This window comes from Pavona decussata, unplaced genomic scaffold, assembly GCF_977016875.1.
Source record: "Pavona decussata unplaced genomic scaffold, jaPavDecu1.1 SCAFFOLD_272, whole genome shotgun sequence".
Lineage (NCBI taxonomy): Eukaryota > Metazoa > Cnidaria > Anthozoa > Scleractinia > Agariciidae > Pavona > Pavona decussata.
Genome location: NW_028145674.1, coordinates 1,995,302 through 2,014,248, shown reverse-complemented (window position 1 = coordinate 2,014,248; position 18,947 = coordinate 1,995,302). Strand labels below are relative to the sequence as shown.

Below are 18,947 nucleotides of genomic sequence, written 5' to 3'. Positions count from 1 at the left end.
AAACTGTCTGAATTTTACGACGATGTCATTTACTTGTTTTTTTTTTTTTGTAAGTGTAAACTGTTTGAAATATGAGGGTTATTTTAAAAAACTCATTTTTACAACTGAACAAATGCCCATAATTTTGAAACCAGACGACAGATCGGTGTTTTCCTTTTTTCATCGAATGAGCTTAGAACTCTAAAGTTTCATTGCTGCAAGTTTCAGGATAATCGTTACCAAACAACTCGGTACACAAAATGCTGGTTACAGTTACTATGCTATCCTAATTTTGTGTTAGGTGACGTACAACTATCGGAAGACTATCGGTAGACTGTCATCCGTTTCAAAGCCTTAATGACACCCAAAGCTTTCTCGAAAGAAGCCTGATATTTGGGAACCTGCTGCAAACACTCTCAGCGTTACAAGAAGGACACGTTTATGCTGTATACGACGTAAAATTGAATATGTTATATTCATATGACTTACAGCATATTTGTGCCTTTTGTTTTCCAAAACAACCTTACAAATATAGAATACAACATCCATGGAAATACCTTACCAGTTTTCATCACAGTGTGTGTCTTTCCTGAGGAGAAAAAAAGCCGCTCAGTCAAATAACTGCAGCCATCCGCTTTTCAACCTCAATGAAAACCTTAGTGCTTGATAATATATTCAAGATATCTGTTTTTGTGGTGACTGCATTCCTACGGGTAGCTTGGCACTTGGAGATGGCGACTCTTGATATATGATTTCATATTAAAATGATGTTTTGTTAAATTCCCTTTGAGAAGCAATAAGTTTAGCTGCAGGGAACGGTACTAGTTCCAAAATCGTAACTCACAACTTGACAAGTGACTCCGCGACTCAAAAAATGTTACTCACTCGCCAATCAATATGTTCGGGCCCCCCATAAGACACGATAAGAGTTTGGAAAAAAGCTTTGTCATTGACAGGTACATTTTGAAGAAAATTAGTCCACGCAAACTTTCAAACGCACGATACATCCAAAGGAACTCCAGCAGTGACAATAAGCATTATATCATACAAGTCCAATACCTTTTACCTTGGACAGAAGGTTTCCAACTCAATTTGCCAACCTTTATCGGCTTTTTATTGTAGTATGATCATATCTATAGGCCTGATTCAAACATGGGTGCAGTGTCATGTAAAGGTTATCCGAGCCAGCAACATACACCGTATATTGCGAGGTTGATAACAAAAGTAGATTTGACTGAGTGACTGACTGACTGACTGACTGAATGCTTGATAAGAGCTATTAGCGTTTAATCGGCCTGTACATATGAAGCGACCGAATAAACCCTTGTTATCTTCCAAAAATACTAAGTCTTTAAGTAGGATTTAAATCTCAATTTTGGAGTGATTCATGAAAGTGACCCAGTCTCGGTTCTGTCGATGCAGTACTTTCTAACCAGTCTTGATTTACGCAAAACCATTTCACATTGCATTTCGAAATAGTATTTGCTCACTCGAGAATTCTCCTACATCTTCAAAATGGCCAAATCCCGAGGGAAACTCCATATAGTGGACTATCAGGGGAGACTCCGCATGAAATAAGTTCCTTTTCGTCGTGTCCCTCGCAGTGTGCGAAAAGGAAGCCGCGGAATTTTCTTCTCGTTCTTTTTTTCCCTTTTGTTAAAGTATGTATAGCCCCATGCACTAGTGCCACATATTTAAGAAGTTGTTTTCTTGTGGTCTTTTTGGGAAGATTTCAGTTGCCAAAGTCTCATTGTAATGAATTTGTTCCTATATCACTAGATTTCACTGTTTGCAGGTCTCGAAATAACTACTTTGAATAATTCAGGACTGATTTTTCACAAATCGTTACTTCATGAATCCCCATTTGTCGGTTTTTTCCATGCCTTGTTTTTGTTTTCATGACTGTTTCGTCAGCTTGGAAGCCGTGAAGCAAATGAAAAATTAAGCACCCAATGTTGAAGATAAATATCAAATTCACTTTGCGTTTTGTAACTGAAAATACAGAGCGAAAGCTATTCGTTACTTTCTTAAAGAAACAACTTGTTAAAGGTACCTTGGAAAATAATTACCAAATGAGATCCAACGCTATAATGAAACAAGTCTTCCTTTTTTACAGTATATGTTTTCACCCTCGTCAATTATACGGCCAAAACTGTAATGAGTTTTGAGTTTCCAACAAAAGAAAAATAATAAAATAAACAAAATTACCTGCTTATTTCCATCGCCAAGTTCTAGTCATAATAGGCGGTGGTATTATGGGCTAAACTAACAACGCAAATGTATTTGTTAATACTTTATTTTTATTTCAGTTGTCCGAGTTCCTTATTGCCATTGGAAATTAGAATAGAATAACTTTTAAAGAGCCTTTTCACTGAGTTCGTGCTCTGAAATTATTTTCTCACGGTGGGGTATTTAATGAATACTACTGAGAAAACTGTTCGTTAGTTTCTAAAGAAACAAGTTGTCAGTCAATCCACCAAGAAAGACAATCTTCCATTTCAGACACAACATAATAATGTTTTCGCCCTTTTCTGTTTACACGGCACAATCAGTAACGAGCGCCATATCCATCGGAGTATAGATTCCTCGAGCAGAGAACATTCTAACGTAAGGAGCTAGTCTGAGGACGGAAAGCCGAGATCGCGGTGCGGGGCTTGCTCCTAATTCAAACTTCAACTTCAAAATGTGCAATAACTAGATGATATTTCCCTCGCGGAAAATCATTGAATACGAACCGAAGAATTAAACGGCAATAAAATTATTAAGTGGAATAAAAACAATATTCTTCCCACCCGCAAATTTAAGTGGTCCAATGGGTCGCGCCGGGGCATATAGATCTCCCGCTTATTTTCTAGCTATGGCATAGACGACTGAACATACAAAGACTGTAAACTGCTGCTTTATCAATATGGGAAACACAACGATGTTTGGTGAGTTAATTAAAACTTAGGTTTAAAGTTTTTCATTTTTAAAATTTTTTCTTATTTCAGTTTCAACTTTTTATTTGTGGGAAAAAAAAACCAGAAAATTACCTGTTTGTTTTTATTGCCAACTTGTAGTCAAAACAGGCAGGTGACCAGTGTTGTGCACAAAATTAGAGGGCAATGTCTTTGTTACTTTGTTATTTACTTTGTTATTTCCATCGCCAACTTCTAGTCATAATAGGCGGTGATGTTATGGGCTAAACTTACAACGCGATGTATTTGTTAATACCTTACTTTTATTTCAGTTATCCGAGTTCATTTTTGCCATTGGAAGTTCAGTAAAGAGCCTTTTCACTGAGTTTGTACTCTGCAAATTATTTTCTCACGATGGGGCATTTAATGAATACTACTGAGAAAACTATTCGTTAGTTTCTATAATAAACAAGTTGTCAGTAAATCCACCAAGAAAGCTAGTCTTCCATGTCAGACACAACATAATAATGTTTTCGCCCTTTTCTGTTTACACGGCCCAATCAGTAACGAGCGCCTTGATATCCATCGGAGTATCGATCAGAGAACATTCTTACGTAAGGAGCTAGTTTGAGGACGGAAACCCGAGATCGCCATGTGGGGCTTGCTCCTAATTCAAACCTTAACTTCAAAATATACGAAACCTCGCTGATATTTCAAATGGGGGAAATCATTGAATACTAACCGAAGAATTAAACGGCATTAAAACTATGAAGTAGAATAAAAACGACATTCTTCCCAACCGCAAATTACGTGTTTCAATGGCTCGCGCCGGGGTATATAGATCTCCCGCTTTTTCCTAGCTATGACATAGACGATTGAGTGTACAAAGACTGTAAATTAAGTTAATTAAATCTAAGGTTTAAATGTTCTTCATTTTTAAAATATTTTCTTATTTTTCAACTTTTTATTCGTGGGCAAAATCAACGAAATTACCTGTTTGTTTTTACTGCCAACTTATAGTCAAAACAGGCAGGTGATCAGTGTTGTGCACTAAACTACAGTGCAATGTCTTTGTTACTTTGTTATTTTTATTTCAGTTATCCTGATTGCCATCGAAAGTTAAAATAAGATCACTTTGTTTTTCACTGAATTCTTGCCATGTAAATCATTTTCTAAAGATGTTACATGACTGCAGGAAAATTTGCTTCTTCGGGATTTCATTAAACAATTGAATCATGCCAAACGTTGTTTACTTCTGTGTCAAAGAGAAACAACTAGGCCTCCATCAAAGAAATGAAACTAATCTTGCAATGCGAGAATCATTTAAACTCGAGATCGAACTCTGCCATCGAACAAAATTGGTACATACTGACACTGATGCTGGTAACCTCCAGCAGTTCAACGTTAATTTTAAGCTTTGCCATGTTCCAGTTGAAAACAATCCAACATAATTTCGCAGAAGTATTGGAGAACGACGCAATCCATACCCAAGAAATAAAGGATAACTTTCTTCTGATTAGTCACACTTTAGAAACGAAGAAAAGCAAGTGACATTTATTCTGTGAAAATGATACTGACACTTGAAACACTATAAGGCCAGCATCAATCGAGGAATTCGTATAGTCACGACGTTTGCGTGCAAATACATACATTTGAATTGATGTTATCGTCCCGTTGTCTTAACGCCATGGAAATTATCAAACGAAGTCCTGCTAAATGTAACTTACCAAGAATCTGCAATCTGAGGCTAAGCACCTGCCTCTCCCACTGTAAGCATCTTTTGTTATGTACAAAAAATGTTTTGTCTCTATTGAACCAAAAAACACTGCTCTCTCTAGCTACAGCGCAAAGTCGTTCCCATGTTGTCTGTGTCGAGTAAGGAAGACTAGAAACAAATTTCTATAAAAAATGTATACATATATAACAACCAAGACCTCAACAGATTGCGCCTGCAGTGATCTTAATGTCTTGCGGTCTTTCCCATGGAAATTCCGAAACTGGATGGCTGTCGGTCCCAATCGCGCTTTGAGTTTGTTTACCTTCTTTAGTTTCTTTCGGATTCTGCAATTTTTAGACGCTGGAAGACTCAGAACTTAAATTCTAAACAATGAAGTAACGGGAGTAACAACCTCTTTTTGCCTTTTCCTTGGTATAAAGTCAATTTCAACGGAGTGGACCAGATTACATTCATTGAATTTTATCTTACTGTTACGTGATTCCGTTGTTTTCGTCAGATAACAATGACCTGGGCCATGTGTGTCGGTTGTGATAACGAGTCTTTTTTTTATTTCAGGCGTGATAAATACTAATAAGCTCCCAAAAGTTCAAACTGACTCATTCCACAATGTATACTTCAACTCGAGCTTCAGCAAGTCGGAAAACGAAAACAAGAAAAACAAAAACAAAACAAACAAAAAGAATAACACTATGTATATTTTACAGAAATGTCTCGTGATCATTACACTGATTTAACTTAAGCTTGACTATGTCCGAATGAAAACATCAATCTTCAGTTAGTCTTCTAAGGGTAGTAAGCATTTCTCTTTATTCAGTAGATGTACTTACATTAAAAATAACAATGATGATGATGATGATGATGAGGAGGAGGAGGAGGAGGAGGAGGAGGAGGAGGAGGAGGAGGAGGAGGAGGATAATGATGATTATTTTATTAGCTGAAGGATGAAATCTTTCTACGAACTGGAGACACCCACTTTTCCAATCGCGTGGGAAGAGGCGATAAATTTTTCCATTTAAGGCAGAGTTGCAGCACAACCTTTGTAGCTGCTAAAAATAAAGATAGTTTTCACGGCTTGACAGCAGAGAGTTACCGAAAAACAAGAGCAAGTGCTCATACTCTCTTGGAAAAAATGTATTCCATGCTCTTTGTAAAGGTTGTTGCCATGCCCTTGCTTACCGAAGACATAGTATGTAACTATATTAGCTATATCGACTGTATCTTAGTCATCAAAAGCTTGAGATTTGTTTTGCAACATCCTTTTCCGTACTTACGTATGTGAACATTTCTAAGAAGAAGTTTGAGAAAAAAATAGCTCCCGTGCAACTGTTTACAGTAAAGAAAGCAGTTTATAACAGTGATCGAAGGATTAGACCTTTGGACCGGCATAATGTATCATGTCTTGATACATTTGCATTGCAAAGGCGGGACAATAGGATTACCGCAGATCCTATCTGTCCAGCTTTCCACGGCTGATTCTATTTATGGATGTTTTGGTATTTTGCAGTAGTCAAAACTCCGTAAGAAAACTCTTGGGATCTTTTATCTTTAAATCTTTATCCTTGGGATAAAGCTGTCGTCAGTGATATTTCAAGTCAAGCCTGGGTCAATAAGGTTACTAATTGGGTCAGAATATGTTGGCGCCAACTTCCGAAACGTACCCAAAAGGAAATTACGTTTGGAAGATAAAGCAGTGCAGATTGAATTAATTTAAACATTATCATCAGCTTAAAATTTCCGCAGACGTGATCGCCACCTAGTTATGGTGACCTTTGGGTTGCAACGGTCTGATGAACAGTTGCGTCGGACTGAAAGCTAAGCTTATACTCGGCACCTACCTTATTACTGAGATGTAAACTGTTTACAGCGTCCTTCAGTTTTTTTTGGTGATATCAAACTTAAACGACTAATCTCTGATCTGATCTCATTTTATGATCCAACAATTTTTTGTACAATTATTGGACTGCGTCTAATATTACAAAAGTCTTTTTTTAAACTATTTCCCAGAGCTCAATCCATAGCTTGCAAACGCAGACGTATTTCCGGCTGTGACACTTCTCTCCGCCAAAAAAAAAATGTCTGTGTGTTTGCAATCCTGTAAATCACCATACTTTAGATCGTTCTGCCAAATATATCGCCTGTCTCAAGCTGAAGGGAGAAATAATTAATGATAAATAACAGATTGATAGCCTTCCTGTTTTTCATTGCTAAATGCTTGAATCATCCAAAGACACAAAACACAGGAAATAATAAAAAAATGTTGACCCCTTAAAACCTGTTGGCAAACCACAATATATCACATGTGCTTTTAAATACTTCAAGTCCAAGCAACAACCGTGGACGATTATCCTGCTGGTATACGTTGGATCAATTGTAGATCTGATCGGCTTTAACAAATACAAATGATAAAAGAAGCAGAGACCGATACAACGTAGAATTACGGTTTAAAGGTTACTATATTTCGGCTGGCCAAACCAGCCTTCTTCAGGTATAATGAAAATTTACATTGGGACACACGCTTATATAGCTAACAAATATTTGGGCAATAGCGGAACTACGTAAAACTAAATTGATTGACAGTAAAAATGAAGCAAATGAAATAATAGTAACAAAAAATAAAAAAAATAATAAAAGGAAAAAGCTAGTACATTGCTTCGCGAATATTAAGGCCATGTGGAAAAAGTGTTCTGCCTTTTGAGATTAAAAAGGCTTCCCTGGCCTTACGGTGGACTGATCTCGACGCCCACTCAGCTCAGGGCATAAAGCGAGAATTTTTCTACAATCCATATGCGTCTCTTCTCACTACCGTGGCTAAGTGATGTTTGTCAGAGGCCTATGTGTCATTTTCATCAAACAAAAATCCCATCTACTTATGGACGAAGTTTAATGTTCGTCATGTCAGACTGTGAACGAGCTTTTCGTGCCGCTGATAATTTGTTATCTGACTTCTTGGCCTTGACGGCAGACCAATCGAAAAATAAAGAAATGCTGTCTGGGCTTTGAAGAATAAGTCATCAGTTTTAAAGGGAAATTATCTCAACGGTGTTAGTGTGGAAACTTTGACAGAAATAAAAATTTGGCCCCTTCCATCCAAGAGTGCCTTCAAAATTGCAAATTTAGGAAATGAAGTTTATGCTGAAAATTTGGGTTTTGAATGGCCAGGATCTCTTTCACAGAGGGAATTTTCAGAGCCGGGTACCTAGAGACATAAATGCCTTAAATCTAGTGAAACATTTTCAATATCTATGACTTCAATTCGTTGGTCGTTTAACAAACTGCGTTCCACTGGAGCTGAACTATTATAAATTAGTTTGTTCACTAGCATATTTTCTGTGATCCCTAACTATTCTGGTAAGTTAGTCGTCATGCTAAGATACAGGGAATTCGACCACAAACAAACTCTGCACGATTCGGATACTCGGATGAACCAAAGCGAATATAATAAGATGTGCGATCGAACTGGGTACACAGATTAGCTCAATGCCAATCTATATCATGACTTCAATTTCTTTTAACTGGAGCTGAACTGTTAAAACTAGTTTGTTAGCATATTTTCTGAGACCCAAAACGTGTGCGTGACAGTAGGGAAGACCAAATGCTAATTTTCATCTCCACAAGGACAATAATGGCACAGAAACGGATCGCGCACGCCAGACCGTGACCAAGTTGAAATAATATATAATATTTTGGTAAGTTGTCGCCATGCTAAGATACAGGAAGTTCGACCACAAACAAACTCTACATGATTCGGAAGACTCGGATGAACCAAACCGAGTATAATTAGAGGTATATGGCGATCGAACAGGAACACAATTTTAATTCAATGCTTTTGTTCATTCCCATGGAAGTCAAAACCGGTTGAACTTTTCACCAAAAGTGATAATTCAAAGCCCTGTTCACTTACATCGACTTATCTGAATACCTATCATGGTTTATCGACAGGTTCTTGATCTTGTTTGTATTGCAATAACTATGACTGGCCCTGTTAATTAGTACATATGTGCTTCTAGAAAACTCCCTCATCATTTCCATTTCATAAATCATCAAAAGAATACTACCTGATTCATATATGGTGCGTTTGTTAGGTGCTTATCATCCTTGGTGTTATTCACTGCAGGGCTGTACAACGAGGCTTTTGACATCGGATGCGGATTGGGGGCGGATTGCTTCTGTAATATAACCTACTCAACTCTTGCCGATGGTATCTGATACAGATCAATGCTTCTTGAGACTGTTACATGTAATACATACATACGTTTGTATTTATGTATTACATGCTCTGTTTTGATTTCTTTTTGTGATTAGCCAACCATTGATCGTTTGTCATGGGTCACAAATTTTTCATGCTATCTATATTAAAAAGTGGATCGCGTGCTTACGGCCGGCCTGGACGGAATTTAATGTAAAGTAGATAAGCGGTGTTTTCAGCCCGAGGGGCATTGAAGTAGACACTTTAAATAGCCTATAATGCGTATCTGCGGCATCAAAGGGGTCTGTAAGAACATACAAATATTGTAACGTAAATCTAGGAAAAACGGAAACTCTACTAAAAACTTAGGCTCTATTTTGATTTTTTTTTTTTTGTGATTAGCCAGCCACTTAACCCGTTTGCCATGGGCGGATTCAATAGTGTTTTTTAAATGTTTTGATCGAAGATTATGGATACTTTATCTGAAATAAGGGATTGTAAACACAGTATATTGGGTAATTTGAAAATAGTCCTTATTGACACTTTAAAAACCTAATCGCTCTCACTCTTTAACCTTAATTACCAAATGGCGTTTTTTTTATTAATATTTATAAAAGTAAAAGAAATGTTCATTGAGGTCCATGCGATAATTCCCTGCAGGCTGAATGAGAACAATATTGCTACAACTGAGGTGGACAAGCTATTGTAGCTTAATCAATTTAGCGTCGCATATCTCGACATGTTTTTGAGTCCGGGCCTTTGCGACTAACTCTCTGAAAACGAAGGCAAATGGCTACGTACACACTCTCGTGGTATCGCTGCGGTGCATAAAATTTCGTGTGTCTCAGGATAGCACGATATATGACTGCATGACGGATCGTTTATGATCCCCAATCCGGAATTAAGAATAGAAAGTCTGAAGTAAATCTGATTTCGCCACATTGGCTACTGACATGAAAAACAGGGTATCACAGATCGAGTTACGTTGCTTTGATTCCCTCAAATGATATTATAAACCCTGTTTTATGTTACATTCTGTTTTTATGATTGACTGTCAAACTACAAAAAATTATATAATAATAATAATAACAATAATATTTAATGAGGGGGTCCAACTCGCCAAGGCGCTTTTCAGTGGAGCCCTCCTAGCCCTCCTAAATATATAACCTAAGAAAAATACAAAATAAATTAAAGTAAAAATGTTCCTAATAGTAAAAAGGTCAAGTTAAATTAATTAATAAAATACTATAGTAACCAACGTCGTCGGGGTTTTCACCAAATGTATGCTAATTTTAAATCGAGTTGCTATCTCGTCGTCGCATGCAAGTCGAAATCCTTTCGATTTGCATCTGTCATTGCAGTCGAGCAGAACGAAGACAATGCTTTGGATGCAGTCGTCAGACGCGAAACAACGGCGGCACCGGAGCGACCACCTCACTTAACCAACAGCGCCCAGTTGTTCAAAGGCCGATCAACGCTAATTTAACAGACTTTTTTTAAAATCTTGTTTATTAAAAATGATTTTAAAGTCTAATTTTAAGCTACTGGTAAAGAAACGTTTAAGTCAAAACTGAGGGACAAAATTTTTTAGGAAGAATCTATGTTTATTCGGTAATTAAACTCCAATCAGAGTTCACGTTTATCCAAGATTAACTTAATTAATCGGTATTTGAACAACTGGGTCCACGACTATACCATGATACTGAATTTCTTTCAGTCGGAATATTTTTAAAATATTATATTTGAGATCCCTCGCATAGGACCGTGTCAATAAGGATACCATTACAAAACCTTTGTGTTTGGTCCTAGAAAGCTAGGAAGGAGTCTTGGCATTGGGCTAGAGGGTATCTAAAAACTAAACACAGAACAACGAAAACGAAAAGGGGTGACTGACATTGTAAGGCTTAAGTGTTGATGCAGATCGCAACGTTCTACATTTTTTTGTTAGTTTCATAATGAAATATTTCGCCAGCAAGTTAAAATTATGCAGAAACGCCTTCACGTCAAGTGTTTTGACATCAACTTGACATTGCAATTTATCATGTTAACAAGCTAGTAAGCGGATAATAATTGTATACAAACACATCTGTTGCAAGAGCAATAAAAGGGAACATGTGAACGAAATCCTACTTACCGGTATATCCAGGGACGAGTTTCAACACTTCCTGATCGCAAGCGGTGCAAATCATGGCTTGCGTGACCTGGATATACTTAGCCGGGAGCGTAATTTATTTTATTCCATTCGAGGTTCAACGATTCTGTCTTGTGTTCTGTTACCCCGTCTTCTATGTCTAGTTTAACGATTAATTAATTAATTTCTTGATTAATTAATTTATAGCGTTCAATCGTTTTTCTCTGCTTTTCCCGTCTTGTTAGAATACGGTAATCAGCCTAACTAAAGTAGCGATAATACGTGCTGAGTCTACTCACCGTAATCCTTCAATTGGCTGCCTTCAACCGTTAACAGCACTGAAGGGGAAAAAATCATTGTTAAACGCATTGCACAAGAATGAACAGTGACATCAGAAATTTTTTCTCAGTAGCGTTGACTGACTGAATGGCCTTAAGGGATAGTTACTCCTTCCTTTGTCCAAAAGCCACTGACTGCTTTAGGGTCACATCAGTAATGGCGGACGAGGTGAGAAAGAAGTCAAGGATGTGAACAGTGCGGAATCGAAATTTCAAAACATAAAGTCAGATGTCTTTTCAAAACATAATCTGAGTGTAAAAGAAGATTTTGAGCAAAAATTTTTCAATTCAACTGTAATAACTCTTTTTTTTTTCTTTTTGTTTTTAGTAAAAGAAAAAGAATTCGAAGACTTCGAACGCCGCCCATATCTAGACTTGTGGTCTCAAGGCACAAGTAAATGCGAATTTCAAATTTATTATGAAAAAGGTCTATTATATCCGTTGATTCCACTTAGAATGCTAGTTCGTGTTCCATGATTAAGCACATTTTATACATAGACGAGATATTTTGAAAACACAGCGTAACAAGCAACAGAAAAGTAATGCTCAGTCGGTTTTCCTTTAAACGGCTAGTTGCAACGGACATCAGTAGTAGACATTGAAAAATTACCCTTGTACAGCACAGCAGTAAGTGCCAATGAACTGTAGTAGCTTTCATAATTTGAATGTGTTACACTAGAAGTGCATTGCCGCCGCATATGGACAAACTGGTCAACCAACCTTTGACTGCAGCAGTCAGGAGCGAGTGGCTCAAGTAGGATGAGGTAGCAACTGTGATATAAACTGTTGAAACGGGAACTAGCTTTTTAAAGAAAGCACGACTTCCTTTTATGTACAGTCCATTATGGTTATGGAATGAACTGAGAGTAGCCGTGGGTGTTAAATGTACGACTCTGACGCAAAATGCATTAAATAAGGATACTGACTTGTGGCTCCGCCCAATTAATTACAAAAAAAAAACAACACGACTTCGTGTTTATTAATTAAACGTCAGGCCGGGTTCGTGGCAATGACCGTTTTCCTTCTCGCAAGAATTATATTAACCGAACAAGACTTCATCAAAACAGAGTTACATGCTGGAGGGAGAAAACGAGTGTGGAAGCTTGTGTTGGGTTTGACAGTGTGTCTTCAGACCCCTATTTAGAAAGAAACCTACTTGCTTTGTGACTAGAACCGCTAGCGATTTTTAAATTTCATTACTCTGGGACTGTTATGAAAACAGTTCTATCTAATAAATTTGTAAAAAAAAAAAAATGTTTTGCCTTTTAATTAATCCTTTCTAAAATAATCTGTTATGATAACTTAAAGGTCACCCTGTTTTTAAACATGGAAAGCCATTGCATGTTGGAGACAATAGACCTTAAGAAAAATCTTACGGTTTCCCGAAATTTACCTCTAGTCCGTTTGAATAGCTGAATTTTCTGAAAACCGTCGAGTGAATTATCTTGGATATTTTTATTCGCGGCTTAATTGTAGTTTCGTAGCGATCTAAAGCGCATCGTCACAGCGAATTTGATTGAGATTTAGAATCGTCAGGACCATATCCTTACATGTACATGTGATGGCTAAGCCAAATTGCATGACGGAACATGATCTACAGAATATTAATATTGGAAATGGCTTCAAAAATTTCACAGCAGTAAAAAGAGCCAATTAAATGACCCTGCTCGAATCGGAAAAACGTACTTAGCACCGGCGAAACGTGCTCTGGCGCCGAAAAAAAAATATTGCAAGTATATAGCTTTTCAGGTTTCGTTTAATCACTTTCGTCTATTCTTTCGTGATTGATTGATTATAATTACTCGCTGACAACGACTTCCTCAGAACGTAGATTGTTGAAAAAAAAATTGAAGGTTGTAAGCCGATGAAGAGGAAGTTGCATTTTTCCTTAAAATGACAATGATTAATAATTCACTGTCTGAAAGCAAAATTGTTTGGATAATTTTAATTACAGGAAAGTGCTTTGAAAAAAGCTTTCAACCCAAATGGTTGATAAAGAAAAACGACCTATAAAAGATGGAGTAAACATGCTAACTTATGGAACTTTCAGGAAGTCAGTAGAGGGAAAAGCTGCTGTAAAAAGAAAAGATTAAATTTTGGTTTTATTCGCAGTAATGCTCTTCATGCTGCACATTTTATTACTTCAATCGTTTCTAACACGCACCGAGTTGTTTTTAATCCCGGTAAAATCGGTTTAAAAGAGGTTTCCTTTAAGAAAAGTTAATTTTGAATATCATGTGCAAAAGCCTGGAGGTTGTTCAATTAAAGAAATACGGAAGGAATACCACATTACCATTATGATAAAAGCTTAATGAACGCTCGATATACTCAGGCCGAGATAGAATTTCAACAGGAGGCGTTAATTTTTAAAGAGAGGAAATCCTTACACGAGAACAAGAACCTACACAAAGCAACGCATAATTCTAAGCCAGCACCGCATTTAAAATCTCTTTTAACCTTTCCTATTTCGTGTTTCGACTACCACTCATTACACCCACCATCCCCACAACCACAACTACTACCACTTATTACCACCAGCACCACTACCACCAGTACTGCTACTCACTGCCACCACCAACAGCGTCAATAGTACACCACTACCTCTCATAACCACCACTAGACGCATCACCAGTACACAACTACCACTTATTACCACCACCAACAGTATAACCAGTATAGCACTACCCTCATTACCACCACCAACAGCATCACCAGTACACCAGTACCACTCATTACCACCATCAACAGCGTCACCAGTACACCACTACCACTCATTACCACTACCAACAGCATCACCAGTACACCACTACCACTCATTACCAGTACCAACATCATCCCTAGTAAACCACTACCACTCATAACCACCACCAACATCATCTCTAGTACACCACTTCCACTCATTACCAACCCAACAGTATCACCAGTATATCATTACCACTCATTACTACCACCAACAGCATCCCTACTAAACCACTACCACTTATTACCACTAAAAACAGCATCACCAGAACATTACTACCACTCATTACCACTACCAACAGCATCACCAGTACACCACTTCCACTCATTACCACTACCAACAGCATCACCAGTACACCACTACCACTCATTACCACTAACAACAGTATCACTAGTACAACACTACCACTCATTACCACTACTACTCATTACCACTACAAACAGCATCACCAGTACACCACTACCACTCATTACCACCACCAACAGCATCACCAGTACACCACTGCCACTCATTACCACCACCACTCAATACCACTACAGACAGCATCACCAGTACACCACTACCAATCATTACCACTACCAACAGCATCCCTAGTAAACTACTACCACTCATTACCACCTACCAACTGCGTCACCACTACACCACTACCACTCATTACCACTAACAACAGCATCACCAGTACACCACTACCACTCATTACCAGTACCAACATCATCCCTAGTAAACCACTACCACTCAGTACCACCACCAACATCATCCCTAGTACACCAATTCCACTCATTACCACCCCAACAGTATAACCAGTACACCACTACCACTCATTACTACCACCAACAGCATTCCTACTAAACCACTACCACTTATTACCACTAACAGCAGAATCACCAGAACAAAACTACCACTCATTACCAGTACCAACATCACCCCTAGTAAACCACTACCACTCATTACCACCACCAACATCATCTCTAGTACACCACTTCCACTCATTACCACCCCAACAGTATCACCAGTACACCACTACCACCCATTACTACCACCAACAGCATCCCTACTAAACCACTACCACTTATTACCACTAAAAACAGCATCACCAGAACATTACTACCACTCATTATCACTACCAACAGCATCACCAGTACACCACTTCCACTCATTACCACTAACAACAGCATCACCAATACACCACTACCACTCATTACCACTAACAACAGTATCACTAGTACACCACCACCACTCATTACCACCACTACTCATTACCACTACAAACAGCATCACCAGTACACCACTACCACTCATTACCACCACCAACTCAGTACACCACTGCCACTCATTACCACCACCACTCAATACCACTACAGACAGCATCACCAGTACACCACTACCAACAGCATCCCTAGTAAACTACTACCACTCATTACCACCTACCAACTGCGTCACCAGTACACCACTACCACTCATTACCACCACCAACAGCATCACCAGTACACCACTTCCACTCATTACCACCACCAACAGCATCACCAGTACACCACTTCCACTCATAACCACAACCACTCAATACCACTATAGACAGCATCACCAGTACACCACTACCAATCATTACCAGTACCAACATCATCCCTAATAAATCACTACCACTCATTACCACCACCAACATCATCCCTAGTACACCAATTCCACTCATTACCACCCCAACAGTATCACCAGTACACCACTACCACTCATTACTACCACCAACAGCATCCCTACTAAACCACTACCACTTATTACCACTAACAGCAGCATCACCAGAACAAAACTACCACTCATTACCAGTACCAACATCATCCCTATTAAACCACTACCACTCCTTGCCACCACCAACATCATCTCTAGTACACCACTTCCACTCATTACCACCCCAACAGTATCACCAGTACACCACTACCACTCATTACTACCACCAACAGCATCCCTACTAAACCACTACCACTTATTACCACTAACAACAGCATCACCAGAACATTACTACCACTCATTACCACTACCAACAGCATCACCAGTATACAACTTCCACTCATTACCACTAACAATAGCATCACCAGTACACCACTTCCACTCATTACCACTACCAACAGCATCACCAGTATACAACTTCCACTCATTACCACTAACAATAGCATCACCAGTACACCACTTCCACTCATTACCACTACCAACAGCATCACCAGTACACCACTACCACTCATTACCACTAACAACAGTATCACCAGTACACCACTACCACTCATTACTACCACCAACAGCATCCCTACTAAACCACTACCACTTATTACCACTAACAACAGCATCACCAGAACATTACTACCACTCATTACCACTACCAACAGCATCACCAGTATACAACTTCCACTCATTACCACTAACAATAGCATCACCAGTACACCACTTCCACTCATTACCACTACCAACAGCATCACCAGTACACCACTACCACTCATTACCACTAACAACAGTATCACTAGTACACCACTACCACTCATTACCACCACTACTCATTACCACTACAAACAGCATCACCAGTACACCACTACCACTCATTACCACCACCAACAGCATCACCAGTACACCACTTCAACTCATTACCACCACCACTCAATACCACTACAGACAGCATCACCAGTACACCACTACCAATCATTACCAGTACCAACATCATCCCTAGTAAACCACTACCACTCATTACCACCACCAACATCATCCCTAGTACACCGATTCCACTCATTACCACCCCAACAGTATCACCAGTACACCACTACTACTCATTACTACCACCAACAGCATCCCTACTAAACCACTACCACTTATTACCACTAACAGCAGCATCACCAGAATATTACTACCACTCATTACCACTACCAGCAGCATCACCAGTACACCACTTCCACTCATTACCACTACCAACACTATCATGAGTACACCACTTCCACTCATTACCACTACCAATGGCATCACTAGTACACCACTACCACTCATTACCACCACCAACAGTATCATGAGTACACCACTACCACTCATTACCACTACCAACAGTATCATGAGTACACCACTACCACTCATTACCACTACCAATGGCATCACCAGTACACCACTACCACTCATTACCACCACCAGTAGCATCACCAGTACACCACTGCCACTCATTGCCACCACCAACAGCGTCATCAGTACACCACTTCCACTCATTACCACTACCAACAGCATCACCAGTACACCACTTCCACTCATTACCACTACCAACACTATCATGAGTACACCACTTCCACTCATTACCACTACCAATGGCATCACTAGTACACCACTACCACTCATTACCACCACCAACAGTATCATGAGTACACCACTACCACTCATTACCACTACCAACAGTATCATGAGTACACCACTACCACTCATTACCACTACCAATGGCATCACCAGTACACCACTACCACTCATTACCACCACCAGTAGCATCACCAGTACACCACTGCCACTCATTGCCACCACCAACAGCGTCATCAGTACACCACTTCCACTCATTACCACTACCAACAGCATCACCAGTACACCACTTCCACTCATTACCACTACCAACACTATCATGAGTACACCACTTCCACTCATTACCACTACCAATGGCATCACTAGTACACCACTACCACTCATTACCACCACCAACAGTATCATGAGTACACCACTACCACTCATTACCACTACCAACAGTATCATGAGTACACCACTACCACTCATTACCACTACCAATGGCATCACCAGTACACCACTACCACTCATTACCACCACCAGTAGCATCACCAGTACACCACTGCCACTCATTGCCACCACCAACAGCGTCATCAGTACACCACTTCCACTCATTACCACTACCAACAGCATCACCAGAACATTACTACCACTCATTACCACTACCAACAGTATCATGAGTACACCACAACCACTCATTACCCCTAGGAACAGCATCACCAGTACACCACTACCACTCATAACCACCACCAACATCAACACCAGTACACCACTACTACTGATTACCACTACCAACAGCATCCCTAGTATACCACTACCACTCATTACCACCACCAACAGCATCCCTAGTACACCACTACCATTTATTACCACCACCAACGGCGTCACCAGTACACCACTTCCACTCATTACCACCACTAACAGCATCACCAGTACACCCCTACCACTCATTACTTGCACCAACAGCATCCCTAGTAAACCACTACCACTCATTACCACCACCGATAGCATCACTAGTACACCACTACCACTCATTACTACCGCCAACAGCATCCCTAGTACACCACTACCATTCATTACCACCACCAACAGCATCACCCGTACACCACTTCCACTCATTACCACCACCAACAGCATCACTAGTACACCACTACCACTCAATACCACCACCAACAGCATCACCAGTACACCACTTCCACTCATTACCACCACCAACAGCGTCACCAGTACACCACTTCCACTCATAACCACCACCAACAGCATCACCAGTACACCACTACCACTCATTACCACCACCAACAGCATCACCAGTACACCACTTCCACTCATTACCACCACCAACAGCATCACTAGTACACCACTACCACTCATTACTACCGCCAACAGCATCCCTAGTACACCACTACCATTCATTACCACCACCAACAGCATCACCCGTACACCACTTCCACTCATTACCACCACCAACAGCATCACTAGTACACCACTACCACTCATTACCACCACCAACAGCATCACCAGTACACCACTTCCACTTATTACCACCACCAACAGCATCACTAGTACACCACTACCACTCATTACCACCACCAACAGCATCCCTAGTAAACCACTACCACCCATTACCACCACCAACAGCGTCAGCAGTACACC

At 39.6% G+C, this 18,947-nt stretch overlaps 2 protein-coding genes across 13 annotated transcripts in view; one reads left to right on the top strand and one right to left on the bottom strand.

Annotated features, from left to right (window-relative positions):
- LOC146455677 (adenosine receptor A3-like) overlaps positions 1 to 18,947 on the bottom strand; it is a 255,846-nt gene that overhangs the window by 14,058 nt on the left and 222,841 nt on the right. Inside the window, exon 1 of one of the 12 annotated variants that reach the window (XM_085094015.1) lies at positions 8,670 to 8,932. The exons of the other annotated variants lie outside the window; for them this stretch is intronic. The gene's annotated coding sequence lies outside the window, so the exon portion shown is untranslated. Of the gene's footprint in view, positions 1 to 8,669; positions 8,933 to 18,947 lie in introns of those variants that run through there. 12 annotated transcript variants of the gene reach the window in all.
- LOC146455678 (CAAX prenyl protease 1 homolog) overlaps positions 1 to 18,947 on the top strand; it is a 276,576-nt gene that overhangs the window by 59,051 nt on the left and 198,578 nt on the right. The gene's annotated exons all lie outside the window — the stretch shown is intronic.